Source organism: Trachypithecus francoisi, unplaced genomic scaffold (assembly GCF_009764315.1).
Source record: "Trachypithecus francoisi isolate TF-2019V2 unplaced genomic scaffold, Tfra_2.0 Lachesis_group17, whole genome shotgun sequence".
Lineage (NCBI taxonomy): Eukaryota > Metazoa > Chordata > Mammalia > Primates > Cercopithecidae > Trachypithecus > Trachypithecus francoisi.
This window is the reverse complement of record NW_022681462.1, coordinates 23706887-23719262: the sequence shown is the minus strand read 5'-3', so window position 1 is coordinate 23719262 and position 12376 is coordinate 23706887.

Sequence of the window (12376 nt, the reverse complement as noted above, 5' to 3'; positions counted from 1 at the left end):
TTTACTTTTTTTTGGTTTTGTTTCTTCTCTTTTTTCTTTGCCCCCCTCACTAAAGACAAGACCTCTGTCAATCACCCGGGCTGGAGTGGAGTGGCTCAGTCACAGCTCACTGTTGCCTGGAACTCCTGGGCTCAAGCAACCCTCCCTCTTCAGTTTCCTGAGTAGCTGGCCTATTTTTTAACTTTTAAATAAACATGCTTATGCCTGTGCAATTCCAAAAGTCACTACTTTTAGAGACCAAGAGAGCAATCAGAGAGAAAACAAATAGGGATATTGAAGATCTAAACAATACAATTAATAAATTTGATCTATTAGATATAATTGAACTCCACATCCAACAGAGAATTCATATGCTTTTTAAGCACTAGAACACTAAGTTGGCCTAAAAGGAACTGTAATAAATGTCACAGAATCAATATCAAATAGACTAAAATTAGAAGTGAATAATAAAAATAAGGCTGAAAAGCACATGACTCTTATAATTTGCTGGCTCTGCTGTCGCTTCTGATCTCTCCTACCTGCTCCTCCCTCCTGGATTGCTGGATGGCTCTGGGAAACTGGAAATTTTTACTCTACACAGCAATTCAGTTCTCCAACATTTCCTCTCAAACTCAGCTCCCAAAACAACTGTCCTCATTGAGAGCCCATCCATGTGCCCAGCGAAACAAAAGGGTCATCTTCTGATTTACCAGGATCCGCCTTCCTAAGAAGCTTTTATTTATTTTTATTTTTATTTATTTATTTTTTTGAGACGGAGTCTTGCTCTGTCATCCAGGCTGCAGAGCAGTGGCATGATCTTGGCTCACTGCAACCTCTGCCTCCTGGGTTCAAGCGATTCTCCCGCCTCTGCCTCCTGAGTAGATGGGATTATAGGCAGCCGCCACTGGGTTATTTTTTTTTTTTGTATTTTTAGTAGAGATGGGGTTTCGCCATGTTGGCCAGGCTGGTCACTAACTCCTGATCTCAGGTGATCTGCCCACCTCAGCCTCCCAAACTACTGGGATTGTAGGCATGAGCCACCACGCCCAGCCCTAAAAAGATTTTAATGGTAACTTACACACTAGTAAGCAGTATCTATTGACCTTCCTTTTCCACTTCCATGAAAAGGAAATAAATCAGCTAAAAACACTGTGGTAATTCCCTCCTGCTTTTTCCCTTTCCCGCTCCACCTTTTGGGCATGTTTTGTTGTTTTTGTTACTTTCTTTTTTTGTTTTTTGTTTTTTTTTTTTTTTTGAGGTGGAGTCTCGCTCTGTCGCCCGGACTGGAGTGCAGTGGCCAGATCTCAGCTCACTGCAAGCTCCGCCTCCCGGGTTTACGCCATTCTCCTGCCTCAGCCTCCCGAGTAGCTGGGACTACAGGCGCCCGCCACCTCGCCCGGCTAGTTTTTGTATTTTTAGTAGAGACGGGGTTTCACCGTGTTAGCCAGGATGGTCTCAATCTCCTGACCTTGTGATCCGTCCGTCTCGGCCTCCCAAAGTGCTGGGATTACAGGCTTGAGCCACCGCGCCCGGCCTGTTTTTGTTACTTTCTTAAGTCAACAAATATTTCTTGAGCCCCTGCTGTGTGCCAGGCACAGTGGTGGAAGCTGAAGATGTGGAGGTCAACCAGGCAGCTGTGGTTCCTGCTCTCCTAGAGCTTACAGTCTATTAGGGAGAGAGACACAAACACAAATAATCACGCAAATGAGTGTAACATTGCCCCCGTGGATAGTGATGAGAGCCTGTGGTAAGGAGATTTTACTATTAAAGACAATTATTCAATGATATTTGTTAAAGCATGGCAAGGAAGACTTTATTCAAGACCATCACAATAGGCATAGGGACCACTACAGTGGGATTTTGCAATGGGGGAAAGAGCCTGGGCTCAATTCGGAATACAGCATGGGCAAGTGGGAATTTATCACCAAGAAGCAGGGTGGGGTCAGTGGATGGTAAATGACTAAGAGCAAACATTGAGGATAAGGGATCATTCTGGCTAAACCAACCTCAAAGGATTCTTGCTACAGTCAGTCCAGGTGATTAGCTATCACCTGGGGGATAGGGGAGGATGAGAAACCCAATCAGATATCAAGGGTGATCGTGATCAGCTATGCAAGGGAGGTGTTCTTGCTGAACTGACTTAGCAAGATTCCTTGCTAAAACTAGATTTTACAAGGAAATGCACAGGTAGGCCTAGGAGAAAGTTCAGGAGCCTGACTAAAGTTTAGTCAAGCAAAGAATCTTTGTCACTGCCTGGCCAGGGAGTCCAGGGAAGGCTGGACTGTTAGAGGGATGCTGCGGTGATGTCAGTGGTGGGGTAGGAGTTACCTTGGCAAAGAGGAGGGAAGAGTGTGCTGGGAGGACGCAACAGCAGATGCAAAGCCTTTGTGGCAGGAAGGAGCAAGGCAAATGTGAGGGACTGAAAGGAAGCAGTCTGCCTGGGTCATTGTGAGACCGGGAGAGGCTGCAGAGGTGGGCCAGCACCAGGCCATGCACGGCCTGGCAGGTCAGGCTGGGGATGGCTGCCCCTGATGCTTTTTTTTTTTTTTGAGACGGAGTCCTGCTCTGTCGCCCAGGCTGGAATGCAGTGGCCGGATCTCAGCTCACTGCAAGCTCCGCCTCCCGGGTTTACGCCATTCTCCTGCCTCAGCCTCCTGAGTAGCTGGGACTACAGGCGCCCGCCACCTCGCCCGGCTAGTTTTTTGTATTTTTTTAGTAGAGACGGGGTTTCACCGTGTTAGCCAGGATGGTCTCGATCTCCTGACCTTGTGATCCGCCCGTCTCGGCCTCCCAAAGTGCTGGGATTACAGGCTTGAGCCACCGCGCCCGGCCGGCTGCCCTGATTCTAAGAGTTGTGAAAAACCATTACGATTATTTTGCTTTTGTTTTTATTTATGTTGTTAAATATAACATGAATTTAGAAAATCATATCAAGCAAATGTACCATTTAATGAATTACTATAAAGTAAACATCACAGATGGGAGGAAACTAAGGAGACACGATGACTAAATGCAGTATGGGATCCTGGATTGGATCTTGGAACAGAAAAAAAATTAATGGGAAAACTGGTTAAATCTGAATAAAGTCTGTCGTCTAGTTAATTGTATTGTACCAAATGTTGGTTTCTTAGTTTGGACAAAAAAAAAAAAAAAAAAAAAAAAAAGTAGGGAAAAAGTATTATGTACTAGTAAAATGTTAACATGAAGGGAAGCTGAGTGAAGAGTATATGGGAACTTTCTGTACTATCTTTGTAACTTTCTGTAAATCTAAAATTATTCCAAAATAAAAAATAATTTAAGCTGACAAATACCAAAAACATATTCAAATCCAGAAAATAATGTAATTTACAAATTAACTGCCTTACCTACTTCTGCAGTACTTTTTCCCTATTTTTTTGGGTTTCGTTCAATCAAGTCTTTTTTTTTTTTCTTTTTTTTCTTTTTTTTTTCAGATGGAGTTTTGCTCTTGTCGCCCAGGCTGGAATGCAGTGGCACAATCTTGGCTCACTTCTGCCTTAGCCTCCTAAGTAACTGGGATTACAGTTGTCCGCCACCACACTGGATAATTCTTTGTACTTTTAGTAGAGATGGGGCTTCACCATGTTGGCCAGGCTGGTCTCGAACTACTGACCTCAGGTGATCCAACTGCCTCATCCTCCCAAAGTGCCAGGATTACAGGTGTGAGCCACTGCGCCCGCCCTTGATCATGTCTTATATAACAATGACTTTGTAATATTTTGTAAAGTTAGAATAAAAAGTAATTTAGTCTCTTTTTTTTAAATACAGATAAAACCAAAAGATAGTGTTTAGGGCTTGCACTTGGGATATGTGTTAGACAGCGACATGCACAGCCCAGGTCTCCTCAAAGGCAGATATATCTTCTTTTTTTTTTTTTTTTTGAGACGGAGTCTCGCTCTGTCGCCCAGACTGGAGTGCAGTGGCCGAATCTCAGCTCACTGCAAGCTCCGCCTCCCGGGTTTATGCCATTCTCCTGCCTCAGCCTCCTGAGTAGCTGGGACTACAGGCGCCCGCCACCTCGCCCGGCTAGTTTTTTGTATTTTTTAGTAGAGACGGGGTTTCACCGTGTTAGCCAGGATGGTCTTGATCTCCTGACCTTGTTTGTGATCCGCCCGTCTCGGCCTCCCAAAGTGCTGGGATTACAGGCTTGAGCCACCGCGCCCGGCCGGCAGATATATCTTCTTAGTTTCCTCTTGTTAATGATAATTTCTTGGTCTTTCCTTGTGTCTCATGATCTTGACACCTTTTTTTTTTTTTTTTTTGAGGCGGAGTCTCGCTCTGTCGCCCAGACTGGAGTGCACTGGCCGGATCTCAGCTCACTGCAAGCTCCGCCTCCCGGGTTTACGCCATTCTCCTGCCTCAGCCTCCCAAGTAGCTGGGACTACAGGCGCCCGCCACCTCGCCTGGCTAGTTTTTGTATTTTTAGTAGAGACGGGGTTTCACCATATTAGCCAGGATGGTCTCGATATCTTGACCTCGTGATTCACCCGTCTCGGCCTCCCAAAGTGCTGGGATTACAGGCTTGAGCCACCGCGCCCGGCCGACACTTTTGAAGGGTACTGATCGGGTATCTTGAAGAATGTCCTTCAATTTGGATATGTCTGATGTTTTTCTCCTGTTTAGAAAGCAGCTATGGGTTTTTGGAAAGGCACAGAGGTGATGTGCTTTTTCTTTTTTTTTTGCGACAGTCTCGCTCTGTCACCCAGGCTGGAGTGCAGTGGCGCAATCTCGGTTCAGTGCAACCTCTGCATCCTGGGTTCAAGCAATTCTCCTATGTCAATCTCCTGAGTAGCTGGGATTACAGGCACCCACCACCATGGCCAACTAATTTTTCTGTATTTTTAGTAGAGATGGGGTTTTGCCATGTTGGCCAGGCTGGTACTGACCTCAAGTGATCCGCCCGCTTAGGCCTCCCAAGTGTTGGGATTACAGGTGTGAGCCACTGTGCCTGATATGCCTTTCTCATGGCTGCATATTGGGGGTACATGCAGTCCATGGGACTTATCACTGGTGATGTTAATCTGGACCACTTGATGAAGGTGGGGCCTGCCAGGTTTTGCCATTGTAAAATTGTAAAATTGCTGGTTTTCATATTCTGTGCTTTGAAGGTGAGTCTCTGAGTCCAGCCCACACTCAAGGAAAGGGGAATTAAACTCCACCTCTTGGCCGGTGGGGGTAAGGGGGGGCAGTTTCAACATATATTACTTAGAATTCTGTAAGGCGGATTTTTCTCTTTTCTCTCATTTACCTTATTTGTTCAATCATTTATTGGTATCACTATAGATACATGAGTATTTCTTTTATTTCATGGGTTATAATCCAATATGATTGTAATTTATTTTGTGGCTCGAATTGTTCAAGCTCTGACCATTGGGAGCTTGTTTCTGGTTGGCTCCTGTATTCTGCTGACATAGTGCACCTTCCTCACCTCCTTTTCTTCACTGATGATTTCCTTACTTTTTGGCATTACAAAATGATCCAGGCTAATCTTGTGTTTTCTCTGCCCTAGTCCTATAATCAGACATTTCTCTAAGGAGCCTGGTTCTTTGTATTGGAGGATGGTAGTTAGGAACCATAATCTGAGTGCTAGACGTGCTCATTGCTACTGGGGTATTTACCTATTTAAAAAACTGTGCTTTTCAAGTTTTAAGGTTCCTCTTCTATCTTCTAGCTCTTCCTTTTTTTTTTGCAATTTGTTGAAAAAACCTGGATTGTTTGTCCTATGGTTTCCCATAGTCTGAATTTTGCTGATTGCATCCCTACGTTATTGGTTTAATGATTTTCTCTGTCCCATATATTTCCTGTAAATTTATATATGGTTGGATATAGAGGCTTGATCATATTCTGGTTAAATTGGGGGGTGGGGCAAGACTACCTCATAGATGGTGGTGTATTCTTCCATCAGCAGGCACACAGTTCCTAGTTATCTCTTTTAGTCAACAGCCACTGACAATCACTGCTTAGATCCATTAATTCATTATGGGCTATGAAATGGTGCTATTCCAACTCAATTATTCCTTCTTCATTCATTTTCTGAAACACTTCTATATTTCAAATATTTGTCTTGCTATTCTTATTGGTGCTGAATTTGTTGTGCCTTTGTCCAGTAGAAGCATCTCGAGTTGGCTCTGGAATCCTTTTGATGCAATCCTGGTGGTCTTTAATGGCTTTCCTTCAATATGGCATCTGGGAAGCAGGAAAAAGGTAATGCCCTCTGCAGCATCTAGGTGGCAGTGCTTCCTTCCCTTGAAAAAAAAAAACACTAAGTTTCTGGTTAGGGCCTTCAGAGATTCACCAAGAGGGAATAAAGGAGAGGGAGCAGGTGGGGATGGGGAAGATAATGAGTTCAACTTACAATTTTTTTTTTTTTTGGAAACGGAATCTCACTCTGTTACCCAGGCTGGAGTGCAGTGGCACAATCTCGGCTCACTGCAAGCTCTGCTTCCTGGGTTCACACCATTCTCCTCCCTCAGCCTCCTGAGTAGCTGGGACCACAGGCGCCTGCCATCATGCCTGGCTAGTTTTTTGTATTTTTTTTTAGTAGAGACGGGGTTTCACTGTGTTGGCCAGGATGGTCTCCATCTCCTGACCCGTGATCAGCCCGCCTCGGCCTCCCAAAATGCTGGGATTAGAGCCACTGCGTACGGCCTCAACTTATAATTTTTGTTATGGGCTGAATTGTGTGCCCTCAAAATTCATATATTGAAATCCTAACCCCAGTTTCCCAGAAGCCCCAGAATGTGACTATACTTGGAGATAGGGTCTCCTTTTTTTTTTTTTTTTTTTTTTTTTAAGACAGAGTCTTACTCTTCCAGGCTGGAATACAGTGGCACAATCTTGGCTCACTGCAACCTCAAACTCTTGGGCTCAAGCAATGAACATAGAGTCTTTTTTCTTTTCTTTTTTCGAGACAGAGTCTCACTCTGTTGCCCAGGCTGGAGTGCAATGGCGTGATCTTGGCTCACTGCAATCTCCACCTCCTGGGTTCAGATGATTCTCCTGCCTCAGCCTCCTGAGTAGCTGGGATTACAGGCATGCACCATCACACCCAGCTAATTTTTGTACTTTTAGTAGAGATGGGGTTTCACCATGTTGACCACACTGGTCTCAAACTCCTGACCTCAAGTGGTCCACCCGCCTTGACCTCCCAAAGTGCTGGGATTACAGGTGTGAGCCACTGCACCCGGCCTGAACATATAGTCTTTAAAGAAGTGATTAGGGTAAAATAAGGTCACATTAATGGGGCCTAATTCAATATGACTGGTGTCTTTGTAAGAAAAGGAGGCTAGAGCTGAGAGTGGTGACTGAGAGGTAATCCCAGCACTTTGGGAGGCTGAGGCTGGAGGATTACTTGAAGCCAGGTGTGCAAGACCAACCCAGTCAGCATAGTGAGACTTCAGTCTCTACAAAGGTAAAAAATTAGCCAGGTGTAGTGGTGCATACCTATAGTACCAGCTACTTGAGAGGCTGAGGAGAGATCACTTGAACCCAGAAATTCAAGGCTGCAGTGAGCTATGATTGTGCCACTGCAGTGTAGCCTGGGCAACAGAGCAAAACCCTGCCTCTAAAAATAAATACATAAATTTTAAAAAGATAACAGGAGATAGGACATAATCAATACACAGACTGAGAAACAACCGTATGAGATCACATAAGAAGGTGGCCATCTGCAAGACAAAGAGAGAGGCCTCAGAAGAAACTAAACCTGCCAACACCTTGATCTTGAACTTCCAGCCTCCAGAACTGTGAAAAAATACATTTCTGCTGTTTAGTCACCAGTCTGTGATATTTTGTTATGGCAGCCCTAGCAAACTAATAAAATTTGTTGAATTTGAAAGTATGCGTGGGTATACAATAAATACGTGCAATTTCATATGTCAACTTAAATAAATTTGAAAAAGGTATGTATGGGATGTTTTCATGGCATTTGTAAGTGTTTATCTGAGGTTCAGGAAAGATGACTGGGCTGGAAGTAGACATATGGGAGGTGAGAACATTTATAGAATGAATAAAGCCGCATGTGTAAAAGGGAATCTTTAGGGAAAATCTAAGGAGTAAAAACAGAATAGGGCCGAGAAATAAACCAACATTAAGAATTTGGAAGCTTGGCATGGTGGCTCATGCCTATAATTCCAGCACTTTGGGAGATCAAGGTGGGCAGATAGCTTGAGCCAAGGAGTTCAAGACCAGCCTGGGCAACATGGTGAAATCCTGTCTCTACAAAATATATGAAATTACCCAGGCGTGGTGGCATGTGCCTGTGGTCCCAGATACTCAGGAGGCTGAGACTCAGGATCGCTTTAGCCCTGGAGGTTGAGACTGCAGTGAGCCTTAATTGCACTGCTGCACTCCAACCTGGGTAACCCCCTGCTTTGGGGGAAAAAATTGGGGAAAGGAAGAGAAGCCCCCTTAAGGAGACCCAGAAGGTATAAGGGAGAGGCAGAGCAAAGGCATGAAAGAGTGGGGTCCCAGAGGCAGACAATGGGTTTGAGGGAGTTTGGGGGAAAGAAATGGTTAACTACCACATGCGGAGGGGAGGTTAAGATAAGGACTGAAGGAGGGCCTGGGATTTTGCAATTATGAATGCAAGAACAACAGGGTAGAAGGTTGGAGAGCCAGGCTGCTGTGGAGTTGGGTATGAATAGGGCAGTAAGCGGATAAAGGCAGGGGAAGTCAATCATATTTAGGAAACATCTCAGAAAGAAGGATGTGGTACTGGCAATATTGAAAGGGTGTTGTGGTTTTCTGGCTTTATTGGGAAGGACATGAGCATATTTATATGATGAGAGGAGGAAACAGTGGATGAGAGGTACAGAAATGAAGGGGAGGATAGAACCCTGGACTGCCTCAAAGCAGAGTAAGGAAAATTAAGCACTCAGGAACAACTCTTCCTCTGAGATGCAAAAAAATGCAGTTGGAGATTGTAGATTTGGGGTAGGAACCTGGGGATGCATATTCATGTTCAACTTTTTGTGTGGACGCATGTTTTCATTTCTCTTGGATTTATATCTAGGAGTGTGAAATGGCTGGGTCATATGGTTACTACATGTTTAACAACTGAGGATCTGTCAAACTTTTTTCCAAAGTGTCAGTATTGTTTTATATTCCTACCAGCAGTGTATGAGTTTCCAGTGTCTCCACATCCGGAAAACACTTGTCATCTGTCTTTTTATTATATCCATTCTATTTGGTGTGAAGTGATATCTCATTGTGATTTTGATTTACATTTCTCTAATGGCTAGTGGTTTTGGTGTCTTTTCATGTGCATGTTGGCCATTTGTATATCTTCGCAGAGAATTATGTATTCAAATCATGCTCCCATTTTTAAACTGGGTTGTCTTTTTATTGTTTTTCTTTTGTTTTTGTAGAGAAAAGTCCTTACTCTGTTGGCCAGGCTGGAGTGCAGTGGCAGTTCATAGCCTACTACAGCCTCAAATTCCTAGGGCTCAAGGGATCCTCTTGCCTCAGTCTCCCAAGTAGCTAGGACTACAGGTGAGTGCCACCATGCCTGGCTAGTTAAGAAAAAAATGTTTTTTGTAGAGATGAGGTGTTGTTATGCCCAGGCTGGTCTCAAATTCCTGGACTCAAGCAATCCTCTTGCCTTGGCCTCCCAAAGCATTGGGACTACAGGTGTGAGCCACTGTGCCTAGTCTGTCTTTTTATTGTTGAATTATAAAAGTTCTTTATACATTCTGGATACTAGTTCCTTATGAGATATATGATTTGTAAATACTTTCATCCTGTGGAGTGTCTTTTCACTTTTTTGATGGTGTTCTTTGAAGCCTAAAAGTTTTAAATTTAGATGGAATCCATTTTATTTTATTTTATTTTATTTTATTTATTTTGAAATGGAGTCTCACTCTGTTGCTCAGGCTGGAGTGCAGTGGCATGATCTTGGCTCACTGTAACTGCTGCCTCCCAGGTTCAAGCAATTCTCCTGCCTCTGCCTCCCGAGTAGCTGGGACTACAGGCACACACCACCACACTCAGCTAATTTTTGTATTTTTAGTAGAGACGGGGTTTCACCATGTTGGCCAGGCTGGTCTTGACCTCCTGACCTCAGGTGATCCACCGACCTCAGCCTCCCAAAATGCTGGGATTACTGGCGTGAGCCACCATGCCTGGCCTTTATTTATTTATTTATTTCAGTTGCTTTGGTATAGCTAAGAAGGTTTTGCCTCGTGCAAGGTCATGAAGATTTATTCCTATGTTTTCTTCTAGGATTTTCATAGTTTCAACTCTTACATTTAGGTCTATGATGTATTTTGAATTAATTTTTGTGTGCAGTGTAAGAAAGGGGTCCCGCTTAATTCTTTTGCGTGTGAATATTCAGCTGTCCCAGGCCATTTGTTGAAAAAACAATACCTTCCCCATTAAATGGTCTAGGTACCTTTGTTGCAAATCAGTTGGTCATAAATGTAAGGATCTATCTCTGGACTCTATTTCATTCCACTGGTCTATATGTCTTTTTTTTTTTTGAGACGGAGTCTCGCTCTGTCGCCCGGGCTGGAGTGCAGTGGCCGGATCTCAGCTCACTGCAAGCTCCACCTCCCGGGTTTAGGCCATTCTCCTGCCTCAGCCTCCCGAGTAGCTGGGACTACAGGCGCCCGCCACCTCGCCCGGCTAGTTTTTTGTATTTATTAGTAGAGATGGGGTTTCACAGTGTTAGCCAGGATGGTCTTGATCTCCTGACCTTGTGATCCGCCCGTCTCGGCCTCCCAAAGTGCTGGGATTACAGGCTTGAGCCACCGTGCCCGGCCTATATGTCTATCTTTATGCCAGTACCACACTGTCTTTATTTGTAGTAAGTTCTGAAATCAAAAAGTGTGAGTGCCCTGACTTTGTTGTTCTTTTTCAAGATTGATTTGGCTATTTTGGGTCCCGTGCATTTCCATGTGCTTTTCAGGATCAGCTTTCCAATTTTTGCAAAGACAGTAGTTGGAATTTTGAGGGGGATATGTTGAATCTGATGAGTATTGCAACCTTAACAATGTTAAGTCTTCAGTTCCCTGAACATGAAATACCTTTCTATGTATTTAGGTTACTAATTTCTTTCAACAATGTTTTGTAGTTTCCTTAGATATCTTTTTTTTTTTGAGACTGAGTCTCATTCTGTCACCCTGGCTAGAGTGCAGCGGCACAATCAACCTCCACCTCCCATATTCAAGCTATTCTCGTGCCTCATCCTCCCAAGTAGCTGGGACTATAAGTGTGCACCGCCATGCCCAGCTTATTTTTGTATTTTTTGTAGAGAGGGGGTTTTGCCATGTTGGCCAGACTGGTCTTGAACTGCTGACCTCAGGTGATCCGCCTGCCTCAGCCTCCCAAAGTGCTAGGATTATAGGCATGAGCCACCACACCTGGCCTTGACTTCTTTTGTTAAATTTATTTCTAAGTATTTTATTTTTTGATGTTATTATAAATGGAATTGTTTCCTTAATTTTATTTTCAATTGCTCATTGCTAGTGTATAGAAATACAATTGATTTGAATGTGTTGATCTTGTACCCTAATAACCTTGCTGAACTTGTTTATTCACCCTAACAGATTTTAGTGGACTCCTCAGTATTTTCTATTTACAAGATCATGTAGTCTACAGAGGTAGTTTTCCTTTTCCTTTCCAATCTAGATGACTTTATTTCTTCTTCTTGCCAAACTGCCCTAGCTAGAACCTCAAGCACATGTTGAAATAGAAGTGAAGAGAGAGGACATTCTTGTCTTATTGCAGTCTTAGGGAGTATACCATGACTTTGAATGGGATGACTATGGTTTGTAAAGATGTCAATTTTTTCTCCCAACAATTTGTCTCACAATTCTAAATAGAATTACAGCTCATGTGGATGGATACAAAGTGAGAGTACAAGATCTTTGGGTGGAGATTTGCTCTTCTGTTGTAATAAAATATTTAAAAGGCAACAATAAAACAGAATGATGTAAATTTCAGTGAAAGAGAATATGGAGTTCAGACTGTCTACAAATATATATATGTAAACTTATATGATAAACCCAATGGTTAAGGGATAGGGCTTTGAAATAAATATTGGGAAACTTGGATAGCTGTTGGGGGAGAGCAGGTTAGATATTCACCTGAAATCATTCACCAAAATGGTTGCTAGCAGGATTTAAAGAGAATAAAAGAACAAACAAAAATCCAAACAACTTAAAAACTTGAAAAAAAACTAAATGAATATTGTTGGACCTGTAAGTTTGGAAGAACTCAAGCTTAAAACAATGGAAGGAATTCAAGGATTTGATTATCTAATTTTATTTATTTATTTAGACAGGGTCTGAGCTCTGTCACCCAGGCTGGAGTGCAGTGGTGTGATAATGGTTCACTGAAGCCAGGACGTCCCGGGCTCAAGCAATCCTCCTGCCTCAGA